A 21,207-nucleotide genomic window follows, 5' to 3' on the forward strand; every position below is an offset into this window, starting at 1 on the left:
AGAGGAGAATGGAGGAGAAGGAATTGCAGCATGGCCATCCCCCCTGGGGGGTGATTTCTCACTTTCTATCTTTCTGTCTCTCTCTGTCTGTCTGGCGAGCACAGGCGCCCTATAGCAAAGACCTCTCCAAAAAAAAAAACAACTTAGGATCATTTCAATCAATGCAGAAAAAAAAAAAAAGCACTCAATAAACAATAAAATATAACATCCCTTCATGATTAAAACTCTTACAAAATTGGCATAGAAAGGTCATTTCTCAACACAATAAAAGCCATATATGAAAAACGTATAGCTAACATTATACTGAATCGGGAAAAGCTAAGAGCTTTTCCACTAAAAACTGTTACTAGACAAGGCTGCCCTCCACTCCTTTACAATATAGTGCTGGAAGTCTTAGCCAATGCATTCAGAAAAGAGATTAGTATAAAAGGCATTCAAATAGGGAAATAAGGATTGAAAATATCTCTATTTATATATGACATGATGGTATACATAGAAGACTCAAATTTATCCATGAAAAAACTGCTCAATATAATAAGTGAATACAGTAAGTGTCAGGACACAAAATCAACAGCCAAAGAGCCTATGAGAAAATGCTCAGCCTCCCTCATCATAAGAGTGATGCAGATTAAAACCACAATGAGACACTACTAATCCCTGTAAGAATGATCAAAAATACAAAAAATGATAAGTGTTGGCTGGGTTGTGGTAAAAAGAGAACTCTCCTACACTGTTGGGGAAAATGTAAATTGGTCCAGCCACTGTGGAAAACAATATGGAGGTTCTTCAAAGACCTACAAATAGACCTACCTTATGATCTGTCAGTTCCACTTCTGGGTATCTACCCAAAGGACAGGAGAATGCTTAGTTAGAAAAGCGCTTGGACATCTATGTTTATTATAGCAATATTCATGATTGCTAAGACATGGAACAAACCCAAATGTCCACAAACAGATGAATGTATTGAAAAAGTGTGGCACATATACTCCATGGAATACTATTCAGCCGTAAAAAAAAACAACAAGACCCTGGCATTTGATGGAAAGTAGACACATATGAAAGATTTATTGCTGAGTAAAGCAAGACAGGCTATGAAAGGGAGACATCACACATCTTCATTTAATATACACTGACTGCCTATACTCTATGATAGATACTGAAAGATTGGAGGACAGAAAAGCATTGAAAATAGTTATGGACACTGGAGACAGTGTGGAAGGAGAGTAGGAAAGGAAAAGAGTATAGGGAAGAAAATTAGGGAGAAAAAAATAGAGAAGTAAGACATTTGTGGGACACAGAAATGCTTTATTACCTGTTGATGACAATGTGTATAGTATTCTAAACTGGACTGGTCTGAGGTGTATTTCATGTTTAGTAAATTCTCTTTACAAGCTAAATGACATATAGTGATTTAATGTATAATAATAATAAAAGAAAGAAATAAAAAAGGAAAAGAGATAGGGGCAGCCCTGTGGCTACCAAGCCCCCCGAACAACACCAGATACCTCTGGATCCAGCTTCAGCCTCTGTCAATAAACCTCAACTCTCCGCAATCTCCTTTGCTTCCCCAAATCCAACTTTTTTTTAATATCAAGACACAATAAGCTTTAATATTATGCACTGTGTGAAACAGGTTATATGCATTTTCTGCTGTAATCCGCACAACATTCCAATGTGGGAGATATTATTACTATATTTTACACAAGAGGGACATCAGAGTCAGCGAAGTGAACATCTTACTCAACATCCCAAACCTTATAAATTTTAGAACCAGCATTCATGGCTAAAGCCATGCTCAAAAAGAGCCATTGCTCTTTCTGAGCAGTAGGTCAAAAGTGCACTTAAAATATCTATTAAGCATGCCATTCAGACTCTGCTGTTTCATTTAGAGGGCACAGTCAGAATCGATTTAGCATACTTCATAGGGCCCTAGGATTTTTCAGGATAGTAAATCAGCATGAGCTTCAACTTCAAGTCACCAGCTGCATTAGCCCCTAACAAAAGTCAGCCTGTCCTTGGAAGTTCTGAAGCCAGGCATTGACTTCTCTCTCTAGCTATGAAAGTTCTAGAAGACATTCTTCCAACATATTTTGATTTACATTAAAAAAATCATAATTTACTGTGGTAACTTTCACCAGTTATCTTAACTAGATCTTCTGGATAATGGGAAGCTTCTACACCAACATCTGCTGTCTCACCTTGCACTTTGAAGTTATAGGAATGGTTTCTTTCCATAAAGTTCATGAACCAACTTCTGATTGCTTCCTGATGGAACAGAGGAATGGAGGGGGAAAAAATTGCAACATGACCTTGCCCTGTTGGAGGGTACTTTCTCTCTCTCCACCCCTTCCCACCCTCATCTCTCTCTCACAAGTACATGTGCCAATTGGCAAAGGAATAAAATAAAGAAGCAAGGAAGACACTAAAGTTAATAATTACTCAATAGAAAGTTAGTGGCTTATGAACATCTCATCTCTTCCCCACTCTGGACAACCAAAATGCTATGGCTCCCAAAAAATGCCATCATTCCCAAGCTAAGAGGAATAGAGAATCGCCTAGAAGGCTGGTTAAACCAGTCTCAGCCCCAGAGTTCCTGATTCAGTAGGCTGGGGTGGGGCCTGCAAAAGTGCAATTCTAGCATGGGGTGCTGTGAACCATCCTTGGGCTGTGGTGCAGTCACGGATGACATAACCTTCCCCACCCTGCTCAGCCTCGCTGAGTACTCTGATGACACTGTCTCCCATGTGCCTCACAATTCACCAGTAGACACACAAGCAAGGAGACACACAAGAGGCCAGTCAGGTTCAGAGTACTATGGGCTTGTTCAAGGTTGTACGATTAATTAGTGGCAAAATCAGGACAGAAAGCCCCATCCGTTGACTTTGCTCCTTGCACTAACTTGCCACCATAGGGATCAAAAAGGAGACAGAATGAAAGACAACTGATATTTTCCAGTCTGTGAAAATACCCCCACTGATAATGTGTACAGCTTTTCTCTACTGAGCATTCATTATTTTCCAGACACTGTTGTGTTTTGCTTGTATAATTTAATTCACTCAACCATATGAAATAAACTTTACCTTGTCAGCAGATGAAGAAACTTAGGCTCAGAAAGGTTAGGAAACATATTCAATGTCACACAGTCAAACCAACCCTAGAAAGAAACCCAGATAGTCTGATACTGCAACCCATGTTCTTAGCACTACCCTTGAAGAAGAGGAATAACCGTCTTTTCTAAACTCGCATTGTCTTGCAGTGCCAGGTAACCTGGGTCAAGAACTAAGCCTTATCATGAGAATGGAAGTGACCACGGAGAGTAAATAGCTAAACCATTGTCAGAGCCATCCAGCCTCCCAGGTAAGGGATTAGTGCAAGCCAGGGAGGCATGGAGAGCCTGGAATTGGACTTGTCACATCCAAAGCTAACGAGGCGGGTAAATGTTGCTCCAATTTTAGTGATCCAAATTTGTCTTGCTTTTGGTTATGTTTTTAGTATAATTCCCCTCTTTCTTGCATTGAAGTGTCTAGTCACCTTTCTCTATAAGCTGTTTTCCCTTACCAACTACTCCCAGGCCCTTTAAAGTTTCTGAGGGATAAAGGTTTTGAGGGCTATAAGGGCTGCCCATATGCTTAACCTGAAAAAAAAAAAAAAAAAAAAAAAGTGGCTACAGTAAACATTTACCCATGGTTGACTACAGGGTTCAAGTCTTGGACCAAGGGGCTTGAAAAACACCCCAGACTTGTACTTGAGTGCCCCAAATCCCAAAACAAGGGAGGAATTGTGATGTGGCCATTCCCTGAAGGGATACTTTCTCATTCTCTCTCTGGAAAGTGGGTACACCCTCTGGAATACTTTAAAAGACGAAAACGGGGAAACATTTCCCAGCACTCCTCTGAGCCAGGAGGTGTGCTAACGACTTACCTCTGTGGTTCCACCACCTCCTCCCACCTCTCCTCCTAGCTCTCCTAGGAGATTAGCACTAGCCTTTTTTACAGAAAAGCAAGAGGGGCCTAAGCTGGCCTGCCCAGGCAGGGCCAGTGAACCCAGGGCTTCCTTGCTCTGACACCCTGCTCTTGCATCTCCTGACTCTAAAGGGAAGCTGTTTTCCCAAAAACTGACAAGGTCACTCCAACCCCCACTTTACACATATTAACTCACATTAGCCTAGGAGAAGATGCTCATATTCATCATTTAGTTCAATGTAAAATGTAAACTGCAAAATGTAAAAATATTACAGCTTAATAAACTGGAATTGAAAGACAGAGGAATTTAATTCAGACACAATATCCTCACCCAAACTGAAAAATATGAAATAGAGTTATCCTGAGACCAGTGGTTGGCGCAATGGCTATGTCGCTGGACTCCCATGTAGTCGATCATGGTTTGAGTCCCAGACTCGGTGGCTTAAACTCACTCCGGGCGTGTGTGCGTGTGTGCCCAAGATCCCGAGAGGAAAATGGAGGAGAAGGGATTGCAGCGTGGCCATCCTCCCTGGGGGATTTCTCACTTTCTGTCTCTCTGTCTCTCTCTTTCTTTCTAGCATGCACATGTGCCCTATAGCAAAAACCTCTCAAAAAATTATTTTAAAAAATGAAAGAAATAGTTATTCTTTCAGAAAAATGCTACAAGTCTCATTCCACTTCTACAGTGCCTCATGAAAGCCCCAGAACCATGAAAAAGAACAGAATTAGTAATACACAGGATTTATTAAATACCTACTGCATCCCAGAACTGCATATGTGTAATATTATTTGTGCATAGTCTAGAGCTTAGGAATAGACACACTGTTTTAGTATCTCAAGGCTGCATTTACTATGTGATGTTTACTATGGAATATTGGGAGTCTCTTAACTTCCCATGCCTCCGTTTCCTCATCTGTACATATCTCATAGGATTGTTGTAAGGATTGTGCTAGTATATGGAAAATTCTCAGACCTAAACTTGTCCATGTAGTCGATCATGGTTTGAGTCCCAGACTCGGTGGCTTAAACTCACTCCGGGCGTGTGTGCGTGTGTGCCCAAGATCCCGAGAGGAAAATGGAGGAGAAGGGATTGCAGCGTGGCCATCCTCCCTGGGGGATTTCTCACTTTCTGTCTCTCTGTCTCTCTCTTTCTTTCTAGCATGCACATGTGCCCTATAGCAAAAACCTCTCAAAAAATTATTTTAAAAAATGAAAGAAATAGTTATTCTTTCAGAAAAATGCTACAAGTCTCATTCCACTTCTACAGTGCCTCATGAAAGCCCCAGAACCATGAAAAAGAACAGAATTAGTAATACACAGGATTTATTAAATACCTACTGCATCCCAGAACTGCATATGTGTAATATTATTTGTGCATAGTCTAGAGCTTAGGAATAGACACACTGTTTTAGTATCTCAAGGCTGCATTTACTATGTGATGTTTACTATGGAATATTGGGAGTCTCTTAACTTCCCATGCCTCCGTTTCCTCATCTGTACATATCTCATAGGATTGTTGTAAGGATTGTGCTAGTATATGGAAAATTCTCAGACCTAAACTTGTCCAGGTGACCCACAAAAATGTGGGTTCCAACCCAGGTGTGGCAGATTCCAGAGCCTGATCTCTGGAAGAGTCTGTGCTGACCTCTGCACCAGCTTGTAGCAGAGGAAAGGCAAACATGGGCAGCCGAAGCCTCTCCTCTCTTGGCTGTCCTCTCTTGGTGCGTCCTATATACAGGGCCAAGGCCAACCCCACGGATACTCAATCACCACCCTCCTTCCCTGACGTTTGCCTATGAAAAGAACCAATCCCAAGGCAGCCTGGGGTAAAGAGTAGTGCCTTTTGGTTGGGAGAGCAGTGGAAATGGGTCAAACTCACCTCGGGTTTGGGGTGGGGTTGTTTATCACTAAGCAATCAATGTTAAAGGCTACTACAGCCAAGAGTCAAAGAACACACAGGATCTGCCCCATTTCTGAAAAACAGCCCTGGTTACTACCAGATTCAAGTGCCCTGCAAGCCTGGAGAGCCTCAACCCTAGCCAGAACCCTTGATGACAAATTCCAGCATCTGGAAACGGACCCTCTGGGTTGGAGGAATGAATGCAGGACAGAGATCTTTCCTCGGAGAAGCTCCCCAGGGTATGCCGGAGCACAGGAAATGCATTTAGCACCTGACTTGTTATGACTCTTCTGACATTTTTGTTCCATTTCCTCTCAGAAGAGTTAGCCCAGTTCTAAGGGCATCTTCAAAACACCTAGGGTTTTAGCCAATCACCAGAGTGGATGAGACACCCCCAAGACCACTTAGAATTTACACACCAATGAAAGAGCACTCTATTGATTTCATGACATACTGGTCAGTAAGGAGACTTTCAAACAGGGCAAAAGTCATGAGATATTTATGCTTTATCTTATCATTAAGTATTATATCTGTCTGGTACCTTTCTTGTAAAAACCATTAATGATTTTGTAATTTTATATGCATTTAAAAGTACTTTATTGTAACTTGAATAATACAATTTTTTTAAGAGGTTTTTGCTATAGGGTGCATGTGCTCGCCAGAAAGAGAGAGACAGAGAGACAGAAAGTGAGAAATCACCCCCCAGGGGGGATGGTCATGCCGCAATCCTTTTTCCTCCATTCTCCTCGCGGGATCTTGGGCACGCACGCACATGCGCCCGGCGTGAGTTTAAGCCACCGGGTCTGGGACGCAAACCGCGATTGACTACATGGGAGTCCAGCGACATAGCCATTATGCTAACTGCTGGTCCCTTGACTAATAAACTTTTGAGGACCACCCTGGAGTATGGCGATTAAGCAATGTGCATTGGGAGCTGAATTCCACAGGGCCAACCAGAGTTGGAATTCAGCCCAGTGCCTTGAGGAATACACCTAGCGTGTTTGTCTGTGTGTCCAAAATCCTAATGGGTTGAAGAAATGGAGGAAATAAGACTGTAGTGTGATCACACCCAATGGGGTGTATGGGGGGTATGCTTGCACTCTCTCTCTCTCTCTCTCTCTCTCCATCTCTCTGGTGAGCACAGACCCCTCATAGCAATAAAAATAATAATAAGCTTTTGGTAAGTATATAAATAAATAAAATGCCTTGGAAGTTAAGGAGAGGGAAGTGAGGAAGGAAAATCCCTGCAAACAAAAATAAAACTATTGTTATGAATCATTCTTCTATTAATCCCTAGGGGGGAGGCACAGTGGACATACTGTGGGTTCAGGCCCACTCAGAAGGACCTGGATTCAAATCCTAGCTCTGTCTATTGTTCATGACCTTGAGCAGTTTTCAAGAGCTGCCTTCCCTCTTTGCAAAGTGAAGATAACAATACCCAGTACTGAGAGCTGTTCTGAAAAGATAAAATGGTACTTGATAAGTGAGTGCCTAATCTTAGGTATGGCCCAGCCTTGGCTCAAAAAATGTTATTCTTTCTTCTATAGCCCACCACTTCTTTGTTTTTGTTTTGTTTTTAAGCTTCCTTCTTTCATGAGTATAAGAGATAGAGAGAGACAACACCTCCAACAGGGTCTTGATGCCACAATCCACCTCCAGTCTTCAGCTAGCCCCAGGTCATGGGCACATGCATGCTTGGCCTATTCAGGAGGTCTCTAGAAATGAACCAGGAACCTTCCCATGTGGAATTGACTTACAGAACATGTATTTCGCTGCCTCTCCCTCTCCCTTCTAGCCCCTAGCCCACCTCCTCTTGAACATCCTTTCCCAAGGCAGAGTGAGTTGCTGTCTTCTACTTTTCCCACCTTATAAACTATAGTTGATTTGTTCTAAGAGGAAAATTATCTCTGGAACTTAGAGCCATGGCCAGGCCTCAGTAGTTGCTTCGTAAATGTTTCTTCACCTGGACTTGGTTGTACTATAACTTGTGTGTTTGCTAAGAGCTTCTAGGGAGTTAGGTCAGCCAGCATCAGGCACAGGGCCTGGCACACAGGCTAGGCTCAGTAGCATGGCTGCATTACTACACATTGCCCCTTCCACTTTGCAAGTACATGAACACATCTGCTGAAGCAACCAGGCAGGTGACACAAGTCAGCTGAATTATGATAAAAGCTGGGTAAAGTCTCTAAGAAACTAGGCAGTGTCTGCCTGTGAGGTAGACTGACTCCACCAAACAAAACACATTTTTCTGGCCAAACAAAATGATGTGCCCACAGGATCTGACCCTCCTGCCATAAATTTGCCTCCGTAAACAAAGCTTTGTGACTCACGTGTGCTTTCTTATACATAATCTCCTTTGATAGAAGGAGATTCTGAAGAAAGCATTGCTGAGTTCACTTAATAGGTATCTAACAGAGAGAAAAGCAAGCTCAAATACAATGATTTGTCCAAATTAAACATAGCTGGTTAGTGGCTAGGCAAGGATTTTAATCCATGTCTTATAAAATCAATCAAGGACTCTCACGTCTCTTTATACTATATACTGCCCTTAATAAGCTGCTGCTTCTTCACCACCAATGTGTTTCTGAGACAAAAAACTCCAGGACCAGCAGAGGCATAATGGTTATGTCGCTGGACTCCCACGAAGTTGACTGTGGTTTGTACCCCAGACCTGGCAGCTTGAAACTTAACACTGGGCGGGTGTGCATGCGTGCCCAAAATCCTGAGAGGAGACTGGAGGAAAAGGGATTGCATCATGGTCATTCCTCCTGGGGGGTGATGTCTCACTTTCTGTCTCTGTCTCTCTCTCTCCAGTGAGCACACACACACTATAGCAAACATCTCTCTAAAATAAATAAATAAATAAATAACCCTCAGTAGGTTAAATCTGGCCCAGCTGCAGTTATACAGGCAGTAGGCACCACTATGCAATGGTGGAGTCATACAGGAGGCTGCGGGTTTGAATCCTAGTTCACCTGAACATACTGACACGCCTATGATTCTGGCTGGCTGGGCAAGGGGAGACTATGGAGTGGTCAGACCCCATCAGGGTTACTTCTCTCCCTCTTTCTCTCTTTTTCATGAAAATAATAATAATAAACATGGAAGAAAAAATAAAAGATTACACCTATGTCAGGTTATACTCCAATGACCACCATAGGTCACAGTCCATCTGGAGCTCTGAAATAGGTGCCCTTGGAAATAATACCCTTCTCTGCAACTGAAGGAACACATTCTCCCCAAGCCATCAGCATGGGGAGTTATGACAGAGCACAGGGCATGGCGAGCAGGCTGATAGGCAGAATTCTGCACCCAAACAGCAATGAGGAAACAGGCTCCTGGAAAGATTTCTTAAAAGGAACTGGCTTTATAGAGAAAACCTGAACAAGATAGACTCTTAGCAACTACAGTAAACAAGTAGGTGTAGCCCAGTGTTGTCTCATAGCAATAAAATGTGAAGCCACCTATGTAACTTTACACTTCCTAATTAGTCACATTAGAAAGACAGGAAGAAACAGGAGAAATTAATTTAGATAATGCATTATTAAGTTTAATACATAATCCAATATATTATTTTAATGTAATTTTCAATCATTTAATTTAATCGTCATAAAAATTATTAATGAGAATTACATTATTTTCTTTTTCCATGCAGTCTTTGGAACCCAATGTGCATTTTACATTGCGGCTGGTGGCCACCATCTTGGACAGCATAGATCTAGGTCAAAAAAATTCCTACAGTCTACATTTCTGACATAGTGTAAATAATGCATGGTGCTCTTCAAGGTCACAGAGAATCTTCATTTCTGATCCAATTTTAGGGTCAACTTCACACTTCATCACCATCAAACTTAGGGGGCAGCTATATCAGTTTTCAGCCAGTCTCTCTACAAATCCAGCCAGAGGCCATTGTGTTTGGCTCCCTGTTTTTGCCTGGCAAGAGTGCAGCCCTCAGCATGTCCCCGTTCAAACACCTATTATTCTGGTCCTGTCTTTAGTGGTGCCATGACTGGCAGTGATTAGGGTGACTTTTTTTATGTGCCTGAGTTCACAGAGCAAATTACATAGTGTGAGTGGCATGGTGATTAAGTGGCTGTGTGTAAAGACTAGAATCGCTACATTTGCATGTCTCTGAATAATGAGATTCTTATCTCCATTATATGGCAATGAGGTAGAAATTGATAGTGTTATTAACTTTACACAGTAAGCACAATTTTCTTCTCTCTCCCTCTCCCTCATCTCAGTGGCATTGGCCACATTCTCTCGCTCTCCTCTCTCTCTCTCTCTCATTTCAAAAAAAAGCCAGAAGCTACCTCACTGGTTCCCCTCGGCCATCCTCCCGAATCGAAGTTTTCCTTAACAAAGGATTTCCACTACCCCCTCAATAAATTTTCTGGCTGACTTCCAGAAGGGAGCCCACTGACAATGCTATCCAACCTCTGGGTTACATCAGGAAGAACCTGCAATGTGGAGAAATGAGATTCGTCCAAGTTCACACAGATAGAAGAGGGCTAGAAAGCAGAGGTCTGTGACTATACCCATTCCTCCCCCGACTCCTGTCCTCTGGTGCCTGGCTGCAGGCTCATCTTTCAATCTAATTACATATTGTGCATTCTGGTCACCCAATTTTCTGCCGAAGAGATGAAGAAACTGGCTGAAATCATCATTTAATTCTCCAAACACAAAGACCTTTTTCAGCTGGTTGTAGAAATGAGTCCTAACTAGACAGTGAATCAACAAGCATCAATTTTTGCAGCAGTGAAGTGAATGGAGAGAGAGAGTTATGGTTATGGTGGGTCATAAAACAGGGACAGAGAAAGCTGTGATTAAGTGTTTATGGAACTCCATTCCCAGCAATGAAACATTTATCCATCAGCCATGTGTCAGTGACATTTTTTATATCAATGGCAAGGTCAAGGTAAATTAATCTCTAAAGAGACCCTTTTGAAAAATAGGTCATCGGTGTGATACCCAAAAATGCATACCAGGGAGCACTTCACTAGCAATATTGCAGTACAGAGGGGGAAGAACTCTCTTCAATTAGATTCTAACACATTGGTGCTTCAACGGTGGAATAAACAACCATGACAGCATGAAGGTTAACTGCTTCTGCATAAAAGAAGAGACCGAGTAAGGGGATTTGTCAAGTCTGCTGTGGCATCAGCTGAACGTTTGTGGGAGTTAAATGAATGCGTGAACAGCTGTAATGCTGAACACCATTAATAAGTATGTAGTGAAATGACCTACCACAAAGCATTTTTTATTACAAACTACAATGAACTGTTTGAGATATATTTTCAAAATACTAAATGCCTTAAAGTAGCTATCAGAGTTAATTACCTCCTGACCCCATCAAAAATCAAAGGTCTTGTCCTAGAAGTCAAAGCAGAAGGAACTTCTGGGTATGATAGAGCATAAGAAAAGTAGGGCATATTCACAGTGGGTAAATGGATCTCCTTCAAGCCTCTATTAAATTTTTCTGGGTTCTGGGAAGTCTAAGTGAATCCCCTTGGGATAAGTTACCATGTATCTGCATGCACTGTTTCATATCGCATTCCTTACACACAAGTACTTACTATTTGTCTTCTCCACAAAGACTGTAAGCTCTAATAGGCAGGTGTCTGTTTGCCTTTCTTAGCCCTTTCGTTGATTCAGTACATACCTACAGAGCATCCACTAAAGGCTTCCTAGCATGTGCGAAATTGCAGCGGAGAACGAGACAAGGCAGTCTTCAAGCAGTTTACATCCCCATGGGGGAAATGGGCTGTAAACATCTAAACACACAGCAAGTTGACTGGAGATAATAATATGTACTCTGCAACAAGTAAAAGATAATGAGATAGAGCAAATGGCTGGAAGACTGACCAGAGAAGGTCTCTCTGAGGAAATGAGATTAAGGAACCTGAATATTGAGATATTCCAGGGGAAGGGCACTCCCAGTGGTTAGAAGAGCAGGTGGAAAGGCGTGGTTCAGAGGTGGGAGCAAGTGGCTATCATTAGAACCTAATAAGTGAGGGGAAGATGAAGACAAGGTAGGCTGGAACTGGATCATGTGCTATTACACAATCATTGTCGAATGAACAAATAAATGAATGGTCGTCTACAACGCAGGTGCCCTGTAACTCTCACTCCCTTGTGCAAGGGTACAGATGACTAGACAGAAAAGTAGAAGTTAGAAATTTAACATCAAGAGAACCACAGCAGGTAACTAAGATTTGATCGGGGACTGGAGTTGAAAGTGAGATATTCAAGTAAGATAATAAACCGCAAATTGCTGAAAAGGAATGATTGGGGAAGGGCTAAGTTAAATGCAGCTGACGGCATGTAGGGCAGGTTCCTGAAGCAGGATGTGAACTGGACCTTGAATTACACACAGGAATTTATAATGAACAGGAAAAGGAGGGCACTCCAGGAAAATCAGTCTAACCATGTAATCCCAAGGGAGCTACCACACTTATTTCTAGGACATTATGTAAGTCCACTCTGCTCGTTACACAGACTAAGGAGAAAATTGATCACATACACAGAGTATAGAGGCTGGTCAAAATTTCTCTACTGCAGGCTCAAGTTGCCCCCCCTGAAATTCATAGGCCCATCTTGAATTGGAAATGACCTTCAGCTTATCTAAGAGTAAAATTGCTGAGAGTCGTGGATCTATAAGGTATGCTTCATTTTTTTTTTTTCATTTTCTAGAATCTCGCTAGCCTGCCATTCTTGTTGTAGTGGTTTAGTTTCTTTTTAGCACTTTGTTCATTAAACCCTTTTGGAAGTTGTCCAGCATAATCCAACCTTTTATTGCAAGGTCTGTAAGACATGAGTCATACAGAGCACCACCACCCCATAGCCTAAGCCAGGAGCTGGACATCATCCTTCACACCACCCTTGCTCTCATTACCCCGCCCTGCTCTAATCAATGAAGTCCTGTCAATTCCAACTCTCCAGTCTGTCTTTTCTGCTCCTCCCTCCCCACCCCCACCTCACTGCCTTCTCCAGCCCTTGTCATTTCTCACCTGAATTTCACCTTTCCACGCCTTTGTAAATATTTCTCTCTGCTCCTCCATAACTCCTCTATGATAAATGCTGGAATATTTGCCATACTGTTATACAAGACACACCCTGCTTTTCCATCCTTATCTCCCTCCATGCATCCCAAATGACTTGCATTCAGGAAAACTGAGCTATTCACAGTTTCTTCCCTTTTTTCTTAATTTTCTTATTTCTTCTCATTATTATTTACACAAACGATCGCTATACATCATTTAGATTATAAAAAGACTTTACCCAGCATGATATACACCTCAGACCAGCCCAGTTGTGAATACTATACACATCATCAACAGGTAATAAACCACATCTGTGTCCCACAAATGTCTTGCCTCTCTATTTTTCCCCCAAATTTTCTTTCCTATGCTCTTCCCCTCTCACACTCTCCTGCTTTGTCTCCAAACTTACAAAAATCTATAACATTTCTATATACAAACAACAAGCAGACACAGACAGAACTGAAGAAAGGAATCCCATTTAGCATAGCCACGAGAAATATAAGATACCTAGGTATAAAACTATTCACAGCTTTCATCAAAGCCCCAAGCTGTCAGAAGTCTCCATGCCTTTGTGCTTGCAGGTCCCTCTGCCTAGAATGCCCTGCCCAGCCCTGTATAAATGAACTCTTTGATACATTCTTAAAGACTCAGCTCAAATATCACTTATTCTCTAAAGATTTCTCTGATCCCTATAAGCAAGATCATGGGTTTTTTTCCTTGTGTAGGTCCTACAGTATCTCAAAATTGTCTTTTAGCATTTACTACGCTGCTGTAATTAACTGTAAGCATATCAATCTCGCCTCTCATGAGTAGGGAATATGCACTGACCATATGTATAGCTTGTTCTTTAAAAAAGAAAGTATTTCTTCCATGAACAAGAGATATATAAAGAGAGAAACAGCATTCCCAACAGGGTCTTCACACTGCAGCCACACCCCCACCACCACCCTGTCTCAATCAGCCATGGGTTCTGGGTGCTTGTGTGCCTGTTGTACTCAGGGAAGTCTCCAACTGGGCACCTTCCCATGAGAGAATACCTTGCAAAGTGTCACTTTTTTTCTTTTTTTATTAATTTATTATTATTTATACTTGAATCACTATACACTATTTAGATTGTAAAGAGATTTTACCCAACATGATATACACCTCAGTCCAGCCAGGTTGAGAATACTATATACATCCTCATCAACAGATAATAAACCATATCTGCATCCCACAAATGTCTTACCTCCTATTTTTCCCCCAAAATTTTTCTACACTCTTCCCCTCTCACACTCTCCTTCCACGTTGTCGCTAGTATCCATAATAATTTTTAATACTTTTATGTCCTCCAGTCTTTCAGCCTCTACCATAGTGTGTAGACAGTCGATATATGCTAAGTGGAGACATAAAATGTCTCTGTTTCATAGCCTGACTTGCTTCACTCAGCAATAAATCTTTCATATGTGTCCACTTTCTATCAAATGCCAGGGTCTTGTTTTTTATGGCTGAATAATATTCCATGGAGTATATGTGCCATACCTTTTCAATCCATTCATCTGTTTATGGACATTCAGGTTGGTTCCATGTCTTAGCAATCGTGAATGATGCTGCCATAAACACAGATGTGCAAGCGCTTTTCCAACTGAGAATTCTGGCCTTTGAGTAGATATCCAGGAGTGGAATTGCTTGATCATATGGTAGTTCTATTTGAAGGTCTTTGAGGAAGCTCCACATTGTTCTCCACAGTGGTTGGACCAATTTACATTCCAATTTACATGAACAATGTAAGAGAGTTCCCCTTTCACCACATCCCCGCTAGCACTCATCATTTTTTGTTTCTTTAATCTTCGCCATTCTGACTAGGGCAGAGTGTCACATTTTATCACTGCCCCACCTTCTAGACCCAATGTCTTGCTTTTAATGCAGTGTCAATAAATACTTGCCAAATATGAATAAGTATATTCATTAACCCTTTTTATAATGTTAGAACAATATTATGCATGCCTAGTCCTTACAACAACCATACCAAGGAGTTATTAATAGCTTCCTAGGAAAGGAAATAAAAATAGAGTACAAAAAAGTATTTAACCCCAACTTACCACTGAGAGACTGTCAATCTCAGGGGTTATTTGGAACTTCTGGCCCATAGTTAACAGGGCACAAAGGATGGCCTGGCTCCCTTAGGCATTCAATGGCCATGCATGAATGGCCATGTGGATGATCCTACGCATCACTATTCTAGCTCCTGCAGCTACTGACCAACAGGAAGTTCACAGCAGTGGACTTGCATACCATTCTGTGACTCACCTATTCATAGATTTCCCAGGCATTTGGCTCAAAGCATCTATGGCATAATGTCAAGAGATCACAATTCCAAGCATGTGTCATAAAGCAATTAGAACAAATTCCTACCATGATTTTGAAACCAAAGACTCGGGGTTGAAGGTCAAGAAATCTTGAGCAGTCTAAATGATATCATTTCACTCAAAAACAAAGGGTACACAAGTATTTGGTGAGATGGACTTAGCACTACGGATTTTGTTAATAGCTATAATTTTGTGAGAACTAAACTATATGGCATGTATTATTCTAGAGCTGTTTATGTATATAACCTTATTTTATTCTCTGAACAGACATTTGAGATAGGTGTCGTTTAGCCATTTTACAGATGAATGACGATTCAGAAACACAGAAATTAGGTAATGAGGTTAGGAAGCAGCTCAGTGGAGCTTCAAAACCCAACAGTCTGACTAAAGTCTATGGTGTTAGCTACAGCATAACACTGCCCCCTCAGGACATCTGATCAGCTCAGATGAGGAGCTCTTCGAATACTCTCTATATCTCATCTCACAGGTTCTCTAGGATCTGCATCCCCGTGCCCCCTCTACCACCCTACCCAGTTTACTCTTACAGGCCCACCTGTGCTTGCTGCATTCTACATACCAGCCGTGCTGAACAGTCCCAGTTCCATCAGTATCACTTACCTCCAGGCCTTACACGTGGCGCTCCTCCACCAGGACCCTTTCCCATTTCCCCTCCTCATCTGGTGGACTCCTATTCATCTTTCAGGTCTCAGCTTTGCCTTACTGTTTCTAGGAAAAGCTCTTCTGACCACTCTGCCTGGGTTGGTGTTCTTCCCTCCATTTACTCCTACAATAGGCTCCAGTTTTCTCTATCACACACTTATCACACTGTAGAGTAACCATTTGTCCTAATGGCCTGTCTCCCAATGATGGCTTCCACATGATCATCATTAAAAACCCATCACCTAGCACAATATATGATAGATATTTACTAAATATTTGATGGAAGGAGGAATTTTTAAGTGAATGCATAGAATAAATACTGTTTATCACTTGCTCCCAGACAGGACATTTTCAAGAGAGTCTCAAAAGACTCTTAGACTTCATCAAAAATTGATGCCTCCATGACATCTTTTTTCTTAGCAAATTAAAGAGGCTCCTGGAATTCTCTAGTTAGGACAAGAATCTCCAAGGAACAAGCATTAATGACCTCTGAAGATCTTATTATTATTATTTCTAGCTTTGGCCCAAATATCAGATATCAGAGGGCTTTTGGGATACTATTGGAGAATGTTTGTACAGCAAGATTCTTGATACTGCTCTAAGTGAATTTAGTCCTGAGGCACTCTGTAAAATAATGTGTAGTGTAGTCAATGTTAAGGCTATAAATATGCTGTCTATATTTTATTTTATTTTTACTTTTTCTTAAGTTTTGTTTTGTTTTTGCAGTGAGAGAGATACACCCAATAGGATCCTCATTTGCCACCCACTCCCCAGTCTCAGCTGGCTCACATCTTGAACACACATGTACATGCCTAGCAGGATTAAGGAGGTTCTGGGACACAGACCTAGGATCATTCTCATATGGGTTCAACTATAACATCACTGTGCCACCAGCTGGTTCCTCACATTGCTTTTTTTTTTTTTTTTTTTTGGGGGATTTTTCTCATGAGGGGGGGTCAATCACCTTCCAGGGGGAATGGCCACACCGCAATCCCTTCTCCTCCATTCTCCCCTCAGGATCTTGGGCACGCACACGCATCTAGCGTGAGTTTAAGCCACTGGGTCTGGGACTCGAACCACAGTCGACTACATGAGAGTCCAGTGACATAGCCATTATGCCAAATGCTGGTCCCCCTCACATTTCATTTTTACTAGTAATCCTTCACCATTGCTAAACCATGCAAACAAGTTTTTCAAGATTCCTAGTGAGCATTCTCTTAGTCACAAGACATCACGATCACAAATACGGAAGGAAATTGGTTTCATCTTGAATACAGACTTTTCTTCTATCCTAAAATAAACAATTGAGAAAGTCAGGGCAGTGTGCTTCATATTATTACATTATCATCATTATATTCATTCCTTTTCCTGAAAGAGAGAAGGTAGGAACCATACTAGATGACATCTGAGATTTCCAATTCTTAATATTTTATGAGTCTGTGAAGTTATAAAGCAAGTATATAAATACACCAATATTACATCAATATTATGGGATGAATTGTGTCCCCTGCAACCTGCCTCAAATTTATATGAAGGCTGGGACCAGCAGTTAGCGTAATGGCTATGTTGCTGGACTCCCACGTAGTCGACCGCGGTTCACATCCTGGACCCGGTGGATTAAAACACGCCGGGTGTGTGTGCGTGTGTGCCCAAGATCCCGAGAGGAGAATGGAGAAGAAGGGATTGCAGCGTGGCCATCCTCCCTGGGGGATGATTTCTTGCTTTCTGTCTCTCTGTCTCTCTCTGTCTCTCTGGCAAGCGCACACGCCCTATGGCAAAAACCTCTCAAAAAAAAATTTTATATGAAGGCTTTGTTTTGTTTGTTTGTTCATTTTTCTGACAGACAGAGAGGGAAAGGAGAATGCACCCCTCATGAGGAATGGTAATATTGCACTCCCTTCTCTACATATCTCCCTCCTTTGAAGATTTTGGGCACACACACACACACACACACACGCACACACACACACACACACGCCCAGCATGTTTCTCAAGACACTGGGTCCCAGACTCAAACACCAAAGTCAGCCATGTGGGATACAGCTGCCCTAACCACCAGTCATGGAGCCAGCCCTCATATAAAGCCCTAGCTCCTGGTACTTTAAAATGGACTATTTGGAGATAATGCCTTTAAAGAAGTGACCAAGTTGCAGTAAGATTGATCTCATTAGGGTGGTCTGATCCAAGCTGACTGGTGTTCTTATAAGAACAGGTTAGGACATAGACAATGAAGAGGAAAGATCATGTGAGGACACAGCAAGAAGGCAGCTACCTTCATGTCAAGGAGAAAAACCTCAGAAGAAACTAACCCTGCCAACACCTTGACGTTGGATTCCAGCTTCCAGAACCATGAGAAAATAAAATTTCTGTCATTTTAGCCACCTGGCCTGTGGTACTTTGTCATGGCAGCCCCAGCAAACCAATACAGCAAATAATTAACAAATATTAGAGCCATATTAGAATCCTACTACATGACTGTATTATTTTGACTAATGATTTGAGTCAGTATTTTCAATACAAATGTTTTGATCAAAGTAGTAGTACCAATATTTATTAATTTTAGCTAAGAAAAGAATTTTGGTGTGAATGCCATTAAGACCATTTAATTTCTTAGTTTTTGAAAGACGGCTAGATCATTTTCAGGTTTATCTCATCTTAAATGTTCCTCAGCAAAACTCATTTTCATCAAACTAAATTTTTTTTTAAACTTTGTTAGAGGGCATGTGTGCTTGCCAGAGAGGGAGAGAAAAGAAAAAAAAAGAAAGCACCCCATGGGGGATGACCATGCTGTAATCCATCCTCTTTCATTTCTACTCTCAGAATTTTGGGCATGCACACACACACACACACACACACACACACACACACGCCCAGTGTTTTGTTTTTATAAGCTACCAGGTCCAGAACTTGAACCGTGCAGTTGGCCAGTGGATCCAGCCACCTTAACCACCACACCATCAGCTAGCCATCCTCACACTGATTTTTATCAGAGCTTATTTTACAACAAAGATATGATTCATCAATCAATATTTATCTTAAAAAAATTTTATCAAGCATAGCATTTTTTTTTTGGGGGGGGGGTTGCTATAGGACGCGTGTGCTCACCAGAAAGACAGAGAGAGACAAAGAGACAGAAAATGAGAAATCACCCCTAAGGGTGGATGGCCACGCTGCAATCCCTTCTCTTCCATTCTCCTCTTGGGATCTTGGGCATGCACACATACACACCCGACATAGGTTTAAGCCACTGGGTCTGGGATGCAAACCATGGTCGACTACATGGAAGTCCAGCGACATAGCCATTACACCAACTGCTGAGCCCACAAGCATAGTATTTTATAGTTTCTATTACAGTTATTCTTTTTACTAGGGCAAATTTCATAGGTCAAATGATGTTGACAACATTTTATTGTTCTGTCATTTGTCTCAAATAACAGTTTTATTGAGACACAATTCATGTACCATAAAAGTTCATTCTGGGACCACGTGATGGTACAGCAGTACAACATGATGTTCTGTGAGGTTAACTCTCATGGGATGGTTCTGAGTTTGTGTTGAGAGATGTCCCTGAGTACACTGAGCATACACATGCCAAGGTCTGAGGCTGGCTGAAGCTAGAGGTAGCATTAAGTTTCTGTTAAGAGTGTTGTCTCTCTGTCTCTGTCTCTTATTCATGGAAGAAAGAAATCAACTTTTTAAAAAAGCTCAACCTTGTAAGGCAAAAGAGTTCTTCAATGAAAACTGTAAAACATCAATAGGGGCCAGAAGATGGCATGATAGTTAAGGCACTGGACTCCCACATGGCCGACCACAGATTGAGTCCCAGACCTGGCAGCTTGAAAATCATGCTGGTGCATATGTGTACATGCCCAAAATCCCAGAAGGAGAATAGAGGATAAAGGATTGTGGCATGCCTCCCGTGGTGGTGGGGGGTGATTTCTCACTTTGAGTCTCTCTCACTCTGTCTCTCTTCAGTGAGTGTATGTTCACTATAGCAAAACCTTTTTAAAAACATCACTGTAAGAAATAGAAGACAGGAAAAAAAATGGAAGGTCACCCCATATTCATGGATTGGAAGAATTAAAATTGTTGAAAATGCTCATACTGCCCAAAGTGACATATATATTCAATGCAATCTCTAATAAAATGCCAACAGCATTCTTCACAGAAATGGAAAAAAAATAATAAAAGTTGTATGGAATCACAAAAGATCCCCAAATAGTCAAAGCAATCTCAAGCAAAGAAAATTAAAAATAAAGACATCATACTATCTGACTCCAAAATATTCTGCAAAACTATCACAAAAAAAATAAATAAATAAGATAATAACCAGCCTGGCTCTAACATAAAAACAAACAAGAGACAAATTAAGTGGAGTAGAGAACCCAGAACTCCACATATATACAGCCAACTGTTCGCGTCCCGGACCCGCTGCCTTAAAACTCACGCCAGGTGCGTGTGCATGCGTGCCCAAGATCCTGAGAGGAGAATGGAGGAGAAAGGATTGCGGTGTGGCCATCCCCCCTGAGGGGTGATTTCTCGCTTTCTGTCTCTCTGTCTCTCTCTGGCTGGCTGGCTGGCGCACACGCCCTATAGCAAAAACCTCTGAAAAAAAATGTTTTTTAAAAAAGAAAGTCTGCTCCTTAGGAAGTTGCTAAGTTACAGTCAATCACAGCAGCTACGCTCCAGTCAGACAGCCCACTTCTAAACTGTGGTTGTGCAAACATCAAGATGTAACCAACCCAGTTCTTTCTCTACCTCATTCCCTCACTTCCATTTTTGTACCTTACTTTCCCTTTATTGCATACATCACTGTCCCTTTCCCACATATAAATATTACTTAACCCCAAGGCAACCGGAGTTCCTTGGGCACCATTCTGGAAGCTCCCCAGTTCAAATCATTTTGCTCAATTAAACTCCACTAAATTAAATTGTCTGAAGTTTTCAACAGTACTGAAAAATCACACTGTGCCCTATAAATATGCATAATTATTATATGTTAATTAAAAAGCAATATTAAAAATTTATCTTTATGGGGCCAGCAGGTGACATAGTGGTTAGGGCACTGGACTTCCACATGATCAACTGCAGTTCAAGTCCTGGATCCAGAGTCTTGAAACTCACATTGATTCTGTGTGTGTGTGTGTGTGTGTGCATGCATGATTAAAATTCCAAGAGGAGAACAGAGAAAAGATTGCAGCGTGGCCATCCCTCCCTTCCCACCCTGGGGATTAGTTTCACACTTTCTCTCTGTCTCTCTCCAACAAGTGCACATGCCCTATAGCAAAAATCTC

At 41.6% G+C, this 21,207-nt stretch overlaps 1 long non-coding RNA gene across 1 annotated transcript in view; it reads right to left on the reverse strand.

Moving 5' to 3' along the window:
- The window catches only part of LOC114008963 (uncharacterized), a 27,613-nt gene extending 12,512 nt beyond the window's left edge, over positions 1-15,101 (reverse strand). Inside the window, exon 1 of the long non-coding RNA XR_003550452.1 lies at positions 14,987-15,101. This is a non-coding gene — a long non-coding RNA (uncharacterized LOC114008963). The remainder of the gene's footprint in view (positions 1-14,986) is intronic.
- Between the last annotated feature and the right edge of the window lie 6,106 nt (positions 15,102-21,207).

This window comes from Tupaia chinensis, unplaced genomic scaffold (genome assembly GCF_000334495.1).
Source record: "Tupaia chinensis unplaced genomic scaffold, TupChi_1.0 Scaffold000423_1, whole genome shotgun sequence".
Classification (NCBI taxonomy): domain Eukaryota; kingdom Metazoa; phylum Chordata; class Mammalia; order Scandentia; family Tupaiidae; genus Tupaia; species Tupaia belangeri.